The following is a 16,373-nucleotide window of genomic DNA, read 5'->3' as shown; positions in this document are numbered from 1 at the left end:
GAACAACTACTTTGTTCATCACTAACATACTGCCTGGCAGTGAACCGCAGTCCCCAGAACTGGGAGCTGCAGACTAACCCACTACACTACGTGCAGCAATTTGTTAGTGATGAACTCAGATAGTTTTCAACTTTTGATATTTTTTTCTTTTTTCATTAAAAGGATTTGGTTCAAAATTAGTCAATAGCCCGTGGAAAAATTGACGCAAATCTGCATGCCGTTATTAACGTGGCATCTTTGGCTCACAAAAGAACAGTGGCATAATACAATACAGACCATTTGCTAGCCCCATTGATTTGCCCGTCTATGAAATTCCTCTAAAATTCTCCTGTCGAACCAAAGTGGACTAAACATATTGCATTTGCTATCTCGCGTGCCTGTAGCACGACTTTTTACTCGAGCACAAAGTGGAAATGGCTGCATTGTGCATGGAAAGGTTATGTAATAATAGTGGCTAAAACTCAATATGAAAGGTATATTTTTTTTGGTAACCCTTACTATACTGTTCTTAAAAGAAAAAGAAGATTTTTGCTTGGAACTTATGACTAAATCCTGCTGAAAATAGTTTCATGACAGGTTGTTTATTTATTGAAATATTTGTCGTTATTCTGAATACCATAATTTAGCCAGCAATGTAAATTGTTAAAATGAACTTAGTGTAGTCGAACACAGAAATAAATTAATAAAAAAGGTCATGTCCTTTGTTACCGAATAATTAAAAAATGTGAAATATATATAGGCAATTCATTGGGTTTTATAAAATGGATTTTCCAATGTTTATATTTCCTAGAAAGTTGGACTATTAGGAACGTGGGATTGAAAACAACACACTATGTATATAAGTTATGCGATAACTTTAGCATGTTTAAATTTAGAAAGACACTTGTTCTAGAAACACAATTATGAACTTAGTAGTGCAGTCATTTTAAATGATTCGTCAAAAAATCTAGCATTGTTGACGACCTGCCCAAACCTAGCTAAGAAATTTATCTCTCAAGATTTTCTTATTGTCGTTTAGAATCGGATTTTTTGATAATGCATGATAATGCATGATGTAATTTTCGGGCTACTTTGACTAAATCAACGAAGGCTGGTTAAGTCAAGTTTCTTATTAGATGGAAACTCAATTCTGGATTATCGTTTGATCGATTTGAACATCCAACATCTGCACAGCTTACCATTTTAATTCTCAAGAGTAATGCTATTTCGTAGACGATCGCTTGAGAAATGAACTTTCTGAACATTGTGACGTCATATATTTTACCACCCGGGGCTTTAGATAAAAAACTTGGCCGTCTTGTATTAGAGAATGTTCTTCGAGTATTGGAGAGAACGTTTTATAGATATCTGACACAGAAGAAGATTAAATATTGATTTTTTTCTTGTATAGTTAACTTTGTAGTATCTAAAGAACTAATTTTTACAGTTTTCATTTTCAACTTAAGTTCAATATTTCCAAATGTTCTCAGTAGGATTAAGTTGATTAATAACTTAAAAAAAGTGAAAACACTTTTAAGTTTTATAATGAATTTTATCGACTAGTTTCGACATATTACAAATGTCATAATCATGATGCAGTAAAATTTCCTATGTGAACATGTACTATATAAAATAATACAAAAATACCCAAAAATACACGATAATTACAACTTTTATATTAGTAAAAATGCGTGAAAATCTAATATGTTTAAAATTAGCTAAATAGTCATACGATACAGTAGAAACTACCAGGATTGCGGAGGCTTTTTAGGTCTGCTGTAGCAAGGGAGGGGTGGGTTAAAGTTTCGCGGACACATTTCTAATAATTATAAAAAAAAGTCTAATTATTAGATATATCCTAGGAGAAATTTTTTTTTTTTTTTCAAAAGTAGGTATATTTCCCCAAATTAAGAATTAACCACAATCATTACCATCTGTAGTGACGTCATCAAAGACAAAGAGTAATTTAATTTTTTTGGTATTATTTTGGTCCGTAAATTATATGTTCTGGTCTGTAAATTACACATCTGGTCATCAAATTATCTTATACGTGTGATTACTTTCAAATGTTTAGAAACTAAAAAAATTTTGACTAAAGATTTAGCATAGAAAGAGATAACAAAAAAATATTTACTTTATATTTTATATTCTAAATATTTTACCCCTTGTTTTCAAATGGCTTACCCCTGAAAATGTACAAAAAAAATACAAAATTTTTTCATAAGAATCAAAAAGACAATAAAAGTTACAAAAAGTCACAAAATTTCAAGGTCTAATAATGAGTACAAAAAAGATAAAAAAAACCCCAGGGGCAATATCAAAACGAGACGTCAGTCAAAATGTTTATGAATTTTAGATTAATATCATATATGTCGTTAGATTGCTAATCATTGGAGATTACAATTACAATTATAACATTTATTAAAAATCGAAATTACTTAATGCAAAAATTGTAGGCAAATAAAGGAATAAAGAATTAGCAAGTCTCAAGGCCAATTTGGGTTAAAAGTAACAAGGGAAAAAGGCATAGAAGGTACCCAAGAAAACCTACAACAAATACGGTTTAACTGTTATCATTTATAGCATTATAAAAAAGACAGTGTAACGATGGCAACTAGATAACCAGCAATCATTATTGATATTGGTGCAGAAATTCGTTGACTCGCCGACGGTACACCTACACAAAACTTACCTTTGCATTTCAATGGTAATTTCTGCTCTAACACAGTCGTTGAGATTGACTCAAACACCCATTTCACAGCAAGCTTTATCTAAAAACAGTGGACAAGTGGAATTGAAATCATCGAAAGTTTAAGGAACAGGTTTTGTCACAACTATCCCTTTCATTAGAAATTCGAGCCCTAAACATTTTTGCACCATAGAAAACGCATAATTGATTTACCGATGTGGCATTTAAGTCTTTGCGTAGTTTTTGTGTTAAAATCCTATGTGCGTTACGTTCAGCTTACTCACACACATTTATCTAAACAAGTCCAGGCGATTGGAATCAAAAACATACTCGCTATTTCAACTTAATTTAAAAAAGGACCAAATAATGTACTGGCAAAGTCACGGGCAATTAAACACTGTTATTGTTGTTGTCTATTTCGTTTCATTTGTTGTACTTGTAGTGTTTTAATAAAATCCACAACAAACTGTTTTCTGGTAGGTAGCACAGTAAATTTTGTAGTTTTTTTTTTAAGTGGATGCTTTCACGGGTGTAAACAACTGGTCAATAACGTGAAATTGTTTCAAATTTTTGTTTTGTGAAACTCAAAGTTTTATCAGCTCCCAGAGTACCATTGAAAAAGAAAGATGGTAGATTAAATTCAGTTAGTGCAAATTACATGTCACGCAACATTTCTTTGCTTTTGTACGCTTTAGAAATAATTATAAAAAAATTTGTATCTGTATCCAACTGCAGTTTTAAGGCAGACAACAGCCGAAGTCTATCCGACGTTTTTTTAGGTTATCCTTAATTTTTCACCCATTTTTAACTCATTCTTGATATAACTGTATTTTTATAAAAGAAAAGGGTGTAATAGATGGAAGGTGCATTCATAATAGAGGGTTTAATATATAGAAGGGAAATCATCTTGAACTATTTAAAAGCCTTTTTGCAAAGCGAAATTGTGGAGCACGTTTGCCACGCGAAGTATACCAAGAGAATTATTGAGATTCTTAAAATTTCAATAAAAAATATCATATAAAATCAGCGTAAGGAAATATGACTGATATTTTTCCACGAAAAGGTAGATTATTTTTTTGTCTAATAGAACAAATAAATTTGGACCGAGCAGCTGTTATAAATGTTAGCTGAAAATGCCAATAAATAGGCTTTGTACCCCCTTACCCCCGTCTTTCCTACCTCCCCCCACCGTTATTTCCCGATTTCCGGTTTACCAAAAGCGAAAGACTGGCAAGTACACTCAAGCAATCAGCAAACGGCTATCTAAATTTGAATTATCGTGTATTTTACAGACCTAACACAAATACACGTATACACCTTTTCTTTGAAGGCACGTTATATTAATTTGAACGTTTATAATGCGCAAAAACGTGTTATATTAATGACTTCATTAAGAATAAGATTTAAAGTACCAAATTATCAGCTTGAATTGGTTTCTGGTATCCTTTTCATACAGCAGAAGAAAAGTGAGTTGCGAAGGTATGGATGATTTGAAAGTTATATTAACATTTTTTTCTTGGTTTGATGTAGCTAGCTAACTAAATTACTTTTTGGTGCCTGTGCCCACCATGGGAAATATTTTTTGCTGTCATCCTTCAATCGAATCATTAGCTACATCTAGCTACAGTCAAAGAAGAAAATTCAATCCATAAAGTATTAACAAAACTCTTTCTTTTCAAACTTCATTACACAAGTTTTAAATATTTCCTACAACTCAAGTTGTTTCTTTTTTTTGTTGCATCATCAATCCAAAACTAACGGGACAATATACCTTTTCATTCTTTAAGGTATTAGCTCATTTGTGGTTAAAAACATTTGTACTGTTGCTACTAGGGTCTTTTTGCTGATATATGTTCTAAATCTGAACTATTTCATCAAATGGCGCCTTTACCTGAAAGTTCTCCTTTGTTTACCTACTTTCGCATGTTGTTAAACTCTTCAACACTCGAACCTCGCAATACATTTTTCAAGAAGTGAGCTTATGTACGACGTGTGAAGTCACGAATGACCAATTGGACTTTTGTTCGATAATGTTGGCGACCGTTAATGTGATTATTGTTTTGGGAGATAAGTTTGGACATATACAAAAATATTTAAAAAAGATAAAAAAATTTTAAGCCTTCATCATTTTCTTTACAACCTTATGTTTTTGCATTGTGCTTCATGAGCTTACAATAATGTGGTTTAGCTAAGTTATGATACGTAAAAACTACTCCTGAATGAACCTTTAAGACTGTGAAACCACATAATACACCTTAATCAAATTTCGTGTTTTTCGTAACTTTTGTGTTCATTATGGTAGATTAGTATGCGTGTCAACTTGCCAAAAGAAGCCATAAATATGCGGGCAAGCTTGGGCAAATTTTTAAAACAATTTGTGATTTCCAAATGAAAAATAGTGCTTTCAAGTCTGTTGTCTTGGCCACAACAAGTAGTGATCTATATTTTATGTGGTTAGCCTCATTAATTCCAATAAATTTACCCTGTCAATTTTTTTCCAGGAGGGACAACATAGACGGTTCTAGAGTGTTAAAAAGTTTCCATTTGAGCTACAGAAACCTTTTAAATTTCTGTACAATAAGGAACGACTGTTATGTGGGATTGAACCCTGTGTGAAGCTCTACCGACTGAACTACCAATCCCAAAAAAAGAAGACAGCCCTCAAATTAAACAGAGTTGCATGACTTTATTTAATTATATTAAGCATATTGTATCTAATAAACACTTTTTGAGCACTCTGTCCCAACAAATGATATGTATTTGTAGTTTGGAAATTAGGGTCTAAATATCGTCCCTCGAAGGCACTGGATTTTAATGTAATTAGAGACTTTACTACATATATAATATAATATACTATATAAATTTTTTTTCTTATTTTTTTTAGATTGCGTACAATGAGGGCGAGAGATGCTATCTTTCAATAAAGCGAAACCTCATACTGCGTTGTTATTGTTTGTCTGTCAAAAATTTAAAGCTGTTTTTTATAAATCTTGATAAGGTTAATAAATTGTTTTGGTTTCTGTAGATTGTTGGTTTTTGTTTATTGTTTCCTGTGAATTTTCAAAATTCATTGCAGCAGATTCATTGGCTTCAAGAAATCGGTTTTCATAACTAGTGCCATTATTTTTATGTGAAAAAAAACCCAAGGCTGCTTCGTTTGCCTTCTCATCTCCGAAAATGTTAACTCAAAAGTCTCTATTATTGTCTGCATTCCGAGTATTATTTTTAATACAGAAATACAATTCCGGGTATGTTAACACTAATTTTTCATATTGCGCCCGAGGAAGTACAAAGCGCCAGCATGTTTTCCGCTCTTCTATGAAACTCTTTTAATTTAGTAATGTTAAGCTCTCGGGGTGTATATTTACACTTTAGGCCGTACATTTATGCTTTAGGGCGTACATTTATACTTTAGGGCGTACACTTATACTTTGGGGCGTATATATACATTATTATTCTTTATTTGATTTTGATTTAACAGCAGAGGCATCCCAAAATGTGAGAAAATAGAGTTATTTACGTATCAATAAATGAAAAAAACAACTGAGATAAAGAAGACAAAGCAAAACAAAGTATGTTATGAGGTTTAAAAATATCATTAAAATTTGCTGGTTAAGGGAATCCGATTAACAATGGAAAATTTTTACTAGGTAATAGCGAACGCATCACGCTCCTTGGTTGTGTAAGAACTAACTTTTTATTGTTTTTTTATGTCTGAAAAAGTATGAATTAATATAGGTATATAGCTATGTGATTTAGCTAAAAAAATCGGCAAGAACATGATAGTTTAATAGGCGACGCTTCGGAAGATTCTTCTTCCATCGTCGAATGTGAAAGTTGTTATTCACCCTTTTTTCTCTCAAATTAAATACCTAATTTATTTACCGACCAAGTAAACGCGTATAGGGCATTCTCAGAACACTTTGAACAAGCTTTGTTCTCAGTCACAAAAGAATATAATACCTTAAGTACAAGATAACCATCGTCATCTGAGAAGTCAATGACAAGAAATACACCAGCTAGACCACGATAGGTGAAACCAGGGATAGGAAGAGATATGGATGAGTGTAAGTCTTTGTCGAATTTTATATGAAGTGCATCAATTTCAACTGCCACGCCAATGTCTGTACATGATCTTACTTGTAGTTTCAAGCTTATATCCTCACCGATAAATTTATCGTGACATTCAAAGGATAATTTACTCTGAACTGTTGAACACGATGCTGAAATATCTAAAAATTTAACAAGAGCAATGTAAGTAAAAGTATATCTTTATAGATGTCTTTCCAATGTTTACGAAAGTTAAAAAAGTTAGAGTTTTTTTGCACATGCACAGGCATTTAGGTAGGTGGGAAATATAAACAACCGACCAAAAAAGGAATATTTACTTAAAATAAGTAAAATATTTTAAGAAGAATTAAAATAATATAGTTAAAATTTAGTTTTAGTTCCTCTTTGATCTTAAGCTACCCCAAAAATCCTTAATCTTCATTAACAGCCATTTTACCCTATGCGAGTCCTGCGTTTTTACCTGAAAAAACGTGCGCGCATGCCCATTGTTCTTAAAGTAAAATAAAAACAACTACATCACGCAAAAAATGGTCTATAGTATTCGTTGCTAGCATGAAGCTCAACTAAAGGTTTTGATCGTGTCTTCTACTTGGTCCTAACATTAACATTTGATGTATATTCACAGAAATATTTAGTATATCAATCTTACCAAGAAGTGACTCAGCTAAGTTGCAAAAATTGTTCTGCGTGCTGCATTTTATTTACTATATATTTCTGAAAAATTAGTGCTATTAATGCTGACCCATACCTTTTTATAACTACAAATGCAGAAGAAATATGAATTACGTTAACAATAAAAGTTTAGATATCTTTACTTTTATAACTAATTTGTTTTCATTACGTAGCCAGGACAATGTTTCGTCTAGGAGAAGTCCAAAAACTGCAATATTTTAACAACAATACCATTGAATTTAGGACATGACCTAACAGACACCCACAGTGTCTATATTATATATATACATATATGTTTTATATCTAAATGTTACGTAAATTATGTTGTCTATGGAAACTTTTGTAACTATACGTTACAAATACAAAAAATACGTAAGGGTTTTAAGACTATGTAAAGAATGACAAAATACGATACCTGTCACATGAATTGTCAGAATCAGTAACAAGAGAATGTTTAATTTCCAAGAATTTACAATTCTGTACTGTGAACCTCTGTATACAACAACAACAAAACACTGAAATGAGAAAGTAAACAACGTGAAATAAAATGTAAACAAATATGGCTACTAACAAAATTGCAAAACAAAAAAAAAACAAAGAGAACAAAGAAACTATCAACGAGTAGTTAAATGCACAAAGTTTAGAAGGAAACTTATTTTTGCTTTTCTGCGTCCTTCTAAGTAGCATTTCTATATGACATATTTATTTCGCAAAACTATTGGACTTTCTACTCACACCCTCAAATTGGTTATTGTTAAATGGAAGGGAGAAAGGCAGCTTTGATTTGAGGGGTTAACTTTGATTGCTACATACGCATTAAAAAAATAATAATAATTTATCCGTTGAGTATGACGACGTCCTTTTTTAGGCATATTTGATATTATTTAACACTAGATGAAGTCCTCGCAATATACAGTACTAAGCAAAAATAGCAAAATTTTTATAGGACCGGGCGAAAAGTGTGTTACCGATCGACCGTTAATTTTAATTTTAACGGAATATTCACATTTTTGTTGTCAGTTTTAGTGTCAAAAGCCCTTAAATTTTCTCTAGAAAAGAATTAGAAAAATAAAAAATAAAACAGAAACATATATAAAAAAAATATACCTTAAGAATGTTTCCTCAAAATATTCCTCTAACGTTAACAAAGAGTTTGCAAATACTTTCCAATGTTTATATATGTCCGCGTCATTGTCAATGCATCGTAACTTAAGCTACATCACCCTCCTTCGCATTGCTAATATACACATGCTCTATCTTAGCAATTCGGAGGTTAAATCTCTTCAATTTCTTTAAAGGATAAGAATTTATTATGTCTATTTTGACGTGAGTTGGCTGGAGTTTACAATTTTGTCGCAACTATAACTTTGTCAGATTTTGTAGACAACGTCAACTTAAGCTCCCCCCTACTTTCAAGGGACAAACCAAATATTGCTCAATTCGCGCGAAATTTCTAAGAATTAAAGTATATTAATAAAGGTTATTTTAATTGGTTATTGTCTTAAATTTTCAATATCCTTCCAATTAGCTCCAAAAAAATATTTGTTTTTGCAACTTTGTTATGGTAATTACAACTAGTCGATAAGGCCCGTGGAAAGATTCATTTAGGCAAAAAAGAAATAAAAAGGATACGTCATTTTAATTTCGATGCAACAGACTATCTTCAAAATCTTCTTTCACTGTTACCTGTGTTGTTGTGCAGAACTTGAAACGGTGATCACGAAATGTATAAGATCGTGTACTTTTGACACACAGTTACAGAGGATAAAAACACTTCAACTATTAAAAGCTGTTATCAATGTGTGTCCAGCCTAAAAAGAACAAAAATAAATTCAGTTTGGTTAAAAATCTATATTAAAATATCAACATTCAAATGGACAGTTGTGAAGGCAAAAGAAAAAAGACGCTATAAAATTTATGACACAAAGTCAGGGCAAAAGTCTTAAGATGATGACCTATAGAAAGGCACTTACAAATGTAGGTCCAAGATGTATATCCCAAAATATCACGAAAATCCACTTTAAAAATGCTTAGTTATAAAACTTTTAAAATCATCTTCATTATAACTGCGATCTTCTAACGGAAGTGCGTTAAAAAGTGTTGCACCTAAGTGGTAAAAACCTTTTCTAGCGTATCCAGTGTTAATCCTAGGAACGTAAAACTTCGTTTTGTTGTTTCCAGTGTTGAATTCTCCATCGAGATACAACTTCACGAGCAGGCATGCACGTTTCTTGTTAACGTCCATAATCAACTGGACAGGTACCTTATGTTGTTTGTTTCTATTGCCAATGTGTTCGGCTCTATGATGAAGTGCGTCCATTTTTATCGACTGTGTATTGGTTAGGGCCGATAGGTGGAAACCACAATGTGTAAAGGTTGGTATTACCATACATTGGTATATCGATTTAGCTGCTTTAACATCAAGTCCATAACGCAGTTGACCAAGAAGGTAAGGATGCCTTCTTGTAACATTTTTTCAGAATGTTTTTATATCGCGCTATTTACGAGAACACTCAAGTACTTGTATTCTTCCATTAACGTCATTTAGTTATCTTTCTTTAGATTCATTATCAGTTTACTTTCTTTAAAACATGTTGAGAGAGAATTTAGATCATCGTTTAGGTTGTTGGAGATAATTTTGGTGTTTTGGGCGCTGAAATACAGTACAGTGTCGTCAGCATACTTGATTAATTTCGAGTGCCTGATGACATCCGTAAGATCAATGAATATTATAAGAAACAGTAGCGGTCCAAATATTGACCTTTGTGGGACACCTGAGAATAAACCAAAGTTATCGGATATTTTTTGACGAAATTGAATGTAAGCTATGCGTTGGAATAGATAGTCAATAAACCAATCCAGCTTACGGTCATGAATACAGTGTTTTCGAAGTTTTGCCAGCAATTTTGAATAACTAATATTATCGACCGCTTTAGATAAGTCAATAAAACAAGCATTAAAACATCACCTTTATCGACACGAGATCTTATATCATCTAGACAAAATGTGATAGCTTGTTCAGTTGACATACCGTTATAGAATCCAAACTGATAAGGATTGACAAGTTTACTTTTTTCCAGGAAGTCTAGCAATTGTGTGTGAACAATCTTTTTAATAATTTTTGATACAATCGGCAAGATGTGATCAAGTGTCGGATTTATAGACAAGCACTATGCGAGCTGCTTTCCACGCTAATGGTACAATTTCTCTGGCTATCCAAAGGTTTATTGACGAAACACGAGGGACCTTTGATTGAAAATTTCGCATCCTTTAACAAGAATGAAGGAAGGTCGTCACTTCCAGTTGCTTTCTTTCTTTTCCGTTTTCTCAGGTATCCACACACTTCATCTGGTGTCACCTTTACCAGTTGGAATGTTTTATACGTTTTAAAAATTATATCACGTGGTTTACTCAATACAAAGTCATTTAGTATAAAAGCGTTCGATTTAATCGATTTAACCACAGTAGAAAAAAAGTTTTAAAACCATTTGCAATTTCTTTTTCATCAACAGTTTTCTCTCCCCTGATAACAAAATGTTAGCAATGCGTTTTTTCATTGACTTTGCGGGATATATAGATTTCAATGTTCTCTCCAAAAACTATCGTTCTCCTGGAGTAAGTCCCTACTGTAACAGCTTTTTATTTTCCTGAGTAAAATGTTGACATAATTTCTTTCATTTTGATAAAGCCTTTTATCAAAGTCTGAGTTACTCTTGCGATATTTTCCAAATTGTCGTGATCATGGCTGCTTTCAGTCATGGCGCAGGTTAAGACTTCACACGTTTTGTGATGAAAGGAGCGTGATGGTTAAAGATCGTAGAGGAAATGTCGTAGAAAGCATTCCATGCAGTATTGACGTTGGTAGAACTATAAAAATTTTGCCAGTTCGCATTACGTAGGTCTTCGTTCATAGCATCATGGTTATATCGACTATAATCACGGCAACGAATTTCCTTCAGTTTTTCGGTTTCAGATGATTTAATTTACGCACACAACCGACCAAGTCGTGATCACTGAAAGATGACGGAAAACACTTTTGTACATCGAATATTTTCTGGTGATTTAGATGCAATTATGTCTAAAAACTTCAAAAATATCGGTTCGAGCAAATAACTTGATGGTAAATAATATAACCAGAAGCTTAAACATTATTAAAAAAGAAACAGAGTCGAAAAAGTTTCTTTTAAAAATTGATATTTCGACCTTACATTCCAAAGGCCATCATCAGAATTACATTCCAAAGGCCATCATTCTGATGATGGCCTTTGGAATGTAAGTTCGAAATATTAATTTTTAAAAGAAACCTTCTCGACTTTGTTTCTTTTTTAATAATGTTAAGCTTCTGGTTATATTATTTACCATGTCTAATAACGTTTTAGTGGTATCACATATTCTTGTCGACTCTTTCACTAACTATATAAAACCCAATAGAGTTAACACTTCCTCAAATTCAATATTATCATAAGATATAAAACTCCAACTTTTAACTCCAATAGAAACACAAAAAGTGAAAGCAATCAAAAACACGTCTGCATTCCGTGCCGCCATTATGGTCGACGTCATCAACTCGATCATTCCGAAACGAGATTTAAGATTTGGTGACGCCAGTTTTGACGTGGAAAAATCCACTTGCACTCTTAACGAAGCATGAGGCTGAGATGATTATTTTTTTCCACAGCTAACTCACAAAGTATTGAAAAAAAAATTGAATAAGTGAAGTGAACCGACAGCATTCTTACTGAAAAAGGTACAAAATCAGGGCTAAGGACCAATAATGTTTTTAAAAATTTCCTTTACAATTTAAAAAATCCAGGTCAAACATAAAAAGTAATTTTATTGATGACAGACAGCAACAAAAAACGAGTACAAAGTAAACTGTAAAGGCAAATTATAATAACTACAACCTGACTTTTAATCATACTTCAACTTTATTATAATAGCTTCTGCCAAAACAAGAAGAAAAGAACTCTTTAACCCTATTTTACCTCGGGTGTGTTTATAATGCAGACCAGAAATTTTTTATTATCAGGACCAGAAAATTACATTAGGAACGAAAATTTTCGGACAGAAAAACTTTCGAATTTTTTTCTCCGAAAATTTTGTTTTTTCTAATTTTGCTAAAAAATGACAAGTACATAGAAATTATATATAGGGTAATCAGAAAACCAATAAAAATTTTCGTTATTTTTGCATATGGCTGAGGCTCTATCTATAAAATTTGATCCTGAAAACCCTTTTCTAGATCTTGATTGAACATATGTAAACTATTCATGCTTCTATCCTTCCTTTTGTATCGTTTCCCGTAATCCTTACTTTTGAAATTTGGTTAAAATTCGTTCAAAAGACTTTCCATACATTTTTTGACTAATAAAAAAATGCTTCCGAAAATTTTTCCGGCGAAACATTATTCACCGAAAATTTTAGTTCTTAATGTAATCATGTATATGACGTCATTTTTGATCCCTATGATGTCATCATTTCTTATTTTTCACCTGAAGTGAGTTTCTACTAAGACATTCTACAACTATGGCAACTTTCATCACTAAAACATAACTTCATTAGTGCCATTAGATCAAAACTCATTGCTTTTATATGCGCATGCCCCGTATATTTTGGCCTATTACTTAAAAACGTCAGGGCAATCGTTGCCAACTATTTGCAAACATTGAAAACTAAAATGTGAATGAAGTGAATGATACATAAAAAGCGTAATAAAAAAAAACTTACTGCTCAATATATTCAAATGATTTTCCACTCTCTGTCGTTTCTTCTTTGTTGAGTAAAGTAGAATAACCAATACTGTCGTCGCAGTCAATAAAAATACATCGCATTTGGTATTTGTAGGTTGATGATTTTGTGCACAGTTTGGCGTGACCCCGTTCTGGCCGACAAGCAAACAAAATACGGCTGTCGTTACAAGGACTTCATGGAGAACAGATTTAAGCGCGAAAGAAATTAACACAAATTTAACGTTATTTCAACAAATAAATTTCAAAATGTACGATAATTAATTTTTTTGTGCAACTTTAACCTTCTTTAGTAAAGAGAAAAAAACGTTGCTTTTTTTGTGTTTTTAAAAAACCTTTAAGAAAAATTATTTATTGAAAGAGTTATCGAATCTCATGTGTGGAAGTGTAAATCAGACGTGCAAAAACTTAACATCGGTTCCACATCGGTAAATAGCTGCAATACAACGTTAGAAATCACGTCTTATAGGACTAGAAATTATTAAGGACCGTTTTTGCTCTAAGAGATATTTAGTTTGATGTTTTAAAGTGTGTAAAATATTAAAATATTTCGAAAAATATGATCTATTATTGCATTTAGTCTGATGAATCCCAATGTTTATTATTTATCATTACTACGACGATTGAAATAGACATATCTTGAATCGTCTATTGCAAATTAAAACAGAATCATTTCGGAAAATACGTACTGTAGAAAAATCGACACAATACAAAAAAATTAATATGGAAATCTCCTGTGTGTGGTACAATTTATAACTTTGACTTCGCTGTTTATTTTTTGTATGGTGTAAAGTTGTTCAATATATATCAATTCTTTAGGCAAATTCGATACAATTTGTATATGTATAAACTTTATATGAAATTTAGGAAGACTAAAGCACATTTTAAACTGGTGTTTAATTGATGGGTTGGTTTTAACCAAGGACTACTTGAGAATATTTGATTCTTCAAGATGAAAAAGAAAATAAAGTACAAGCTGCACGATGGTTGGTGTATTTAATGATCTACTGTATACTTAAACTCCGTGTAATTTGTCTCGAGAAAAGACAAATTATACGGACACTCAAACTCTGTGTAATTTGTCTTGAGGAAAGCATCTCCGGAATTCTCAGGCTCGACATTTTAACAAAAAATCGGTTTTAAACCTCAATAAAAAGTATTATTTAATTCAAAGTCATCAATTATTATATGTAATGTAAATTGACAAACTTGCTAAACTAAGAGAATTATCACAACAAAATACATTTGGTGAAGCTTTAGGTCTAAGTACAATTTTAAATCATTTTTTAGGATTTAGTAATCTCGAGCCTTATCATTTTCTCCACCACATGAAAGCATGTATGTTTAATATTAGTTCACTGTTTTTCTAAAGAAAATAGGTGTGTCAGTTGCCATAAAAAAACTCGTTATTTACAGTTGTCGTCAATATTGTCGAATATGTTTCGCAAGGATAATTTACTTTTCACGATTTTCATGAATTTCATTAATATTGTCTTTTTCGCACAAAATTTCCAGCAAGATCAATCCGCGAAAATAAATCTCCGCCAAATTTTGATTAACTAGTCGGTGGCCCATTGCGTGCCTCTCGCTACTTGAGGTACCATTTTGTGAGACAGACAGACAGACAGACAGACAGACAGACAGACAGACAGACAGACAGACAGACAGACAGACAGACAGACAGACAGACAGACAGACAGACAGACAGACAGACAGACAGACAGACAGACAGACAGACAGACAGACAGACAGACAGACAGACAGACAGACAGACAGACAGACAGACAGACAGACAGACAGACAGACAGACAGACAGACAGACAGACAGACAGACAGACAGACAGACAGACAGACAGACAGACAGACAGACAGACAGACAGACAGACAGACAGACAGACAGACAGACAGACAGACAGACAGACAGACAGACAGACAGACAGACAGACAGACAGACAGACAGACAGACAGACAGACAGACAGACAGACAGACAGACAGACAGACAGACAGACAGACAGACAGACAGACAGACAGACAGACAGACAGACAGACAGACAGACAGACAGACAGACAGACAGACAGACAGACAGACAGACAGACAGACAGACAGACAGACAGACAGACAGACAGACAGACAGACAGACAGACAGACAGACAGACAGACAGACAGACAGACAGACAGACAGACAGACAGACAGACAGACAGACAGACAGACAGACAGACAGACAGACAGACAGACAGACAGACAGACAGACAGACAGACAGACAGACAGACAGACAGACAGACAGACAGACAGACAGACAGACAGACAGACAGACAGACAGACAGACAGACAGACAGACAGACAGACAGACAGATAGACAGACAGACAGACAGACAGACAGACAGACAGACAGACAGACAGACAGACAGACAGACAGACAGACAGACAGACAGACAGACAGACAGACATTTTTGGACAATTTTTGGTAATTCTTAATAAGAAGTGTATGAAACCTGCAGTTTATGTTAATTAATTCTATCTGGCTATTGAGAATCTTTAAACAGAACTAAACTATTTATATTTTAAGCGACAGTAGCATTTTAGACATATTTTAAACTTTTTATGACGTCAGAAACCATTCTATTCTGTTTATAACTTAATAGGACTTTGGCAAATGTGAGTCCATTTGAAAATTCTATCCTCCATATATGATATGTTTCAAAAAACCTGGACCGAATCTGGTTAAGGTATTTAGGGTTCTGCAATTCATGCGATATAGTGAACGAAAACAGATGCCATCAAGACATTGCATTTAAGTAAATTGAGAAACATAATTTTAATATGAATTAATTTCCCTCGTACGGCATGTTAGCAATGGCGAAAGAATGTTACTTCTTTAAGCCAGGCTTAATTTCTAATGATATAACTGTTATTGGGTGTGTATAAGGGCGTAAAATGCTAACGGCGTGGAGGCAACTCCCGGTACTGTCTATTGAGTTATTTAATGCGATTGATTTACATCCAACATAGATAACTTATTTATGCGTCATATTATATGCAATAATCTATATTATAATACCCGTATACGTCTGTCTGTCTGTCACGCAAAATGATACCGAAGTAGCGAGACGCACGCTATGCGGTTTAAAAAGAATGGGCAATTCCGTGGATTTTCCACGGGCCACTGATTAGTTTGCTATAAAGATGGTGGGAATGTTACAATAACATTGAA

At 33.2% G+C, this 16,373-nt stretch overlaps 1 long non-coding RNA gene across 1 annotated transcript; it reads right to left on the bottom strand.

The window, feature by feature from the left end:
- Positions 1-1,523: 1,523 nt before the first annotated feature.
- On the bottom strand, positions 1,524-8,803 carry LOC130635906 (uncharacterized). The gene is made up of 4 exons (XR_008982196.1): positions 8,519-8,803; positions 7,827-7,926; positions 6,632-6,900; positions 1,524-2,750 (listed from the first exon to the last, which is right to left on the bottom strand). It is a non-coding gene; the product is annotated as an uncharacterized LOC130635906 (long non-coding RNA).
- Between the last annotated feature and the right edge of the window lie 7,570 nt (positions 8,804-16,373).

This window comes from Hydractinia symbiolongicarpus, chromosome 3 (genome assembly GCF_029227915.1).
Source record: "Hydractinia symbiolongicarpus strain clone_291-10 chromosome 3, HSymV2.1, whole genome shotgun sequence".
Lineage (NCBI taxonomy): Eukaryota > Metazoa > Cnidaria > Hydrozoa > Anthoathecata > Hydractiniidae > Hydractinia > Hydractinia symbiolongicarpus.
The sequence above is the reverse complement of the archived record's forward strand: the minus strand, read 5'-3'. Positions and strand labels throughout refer to the sequence as shown.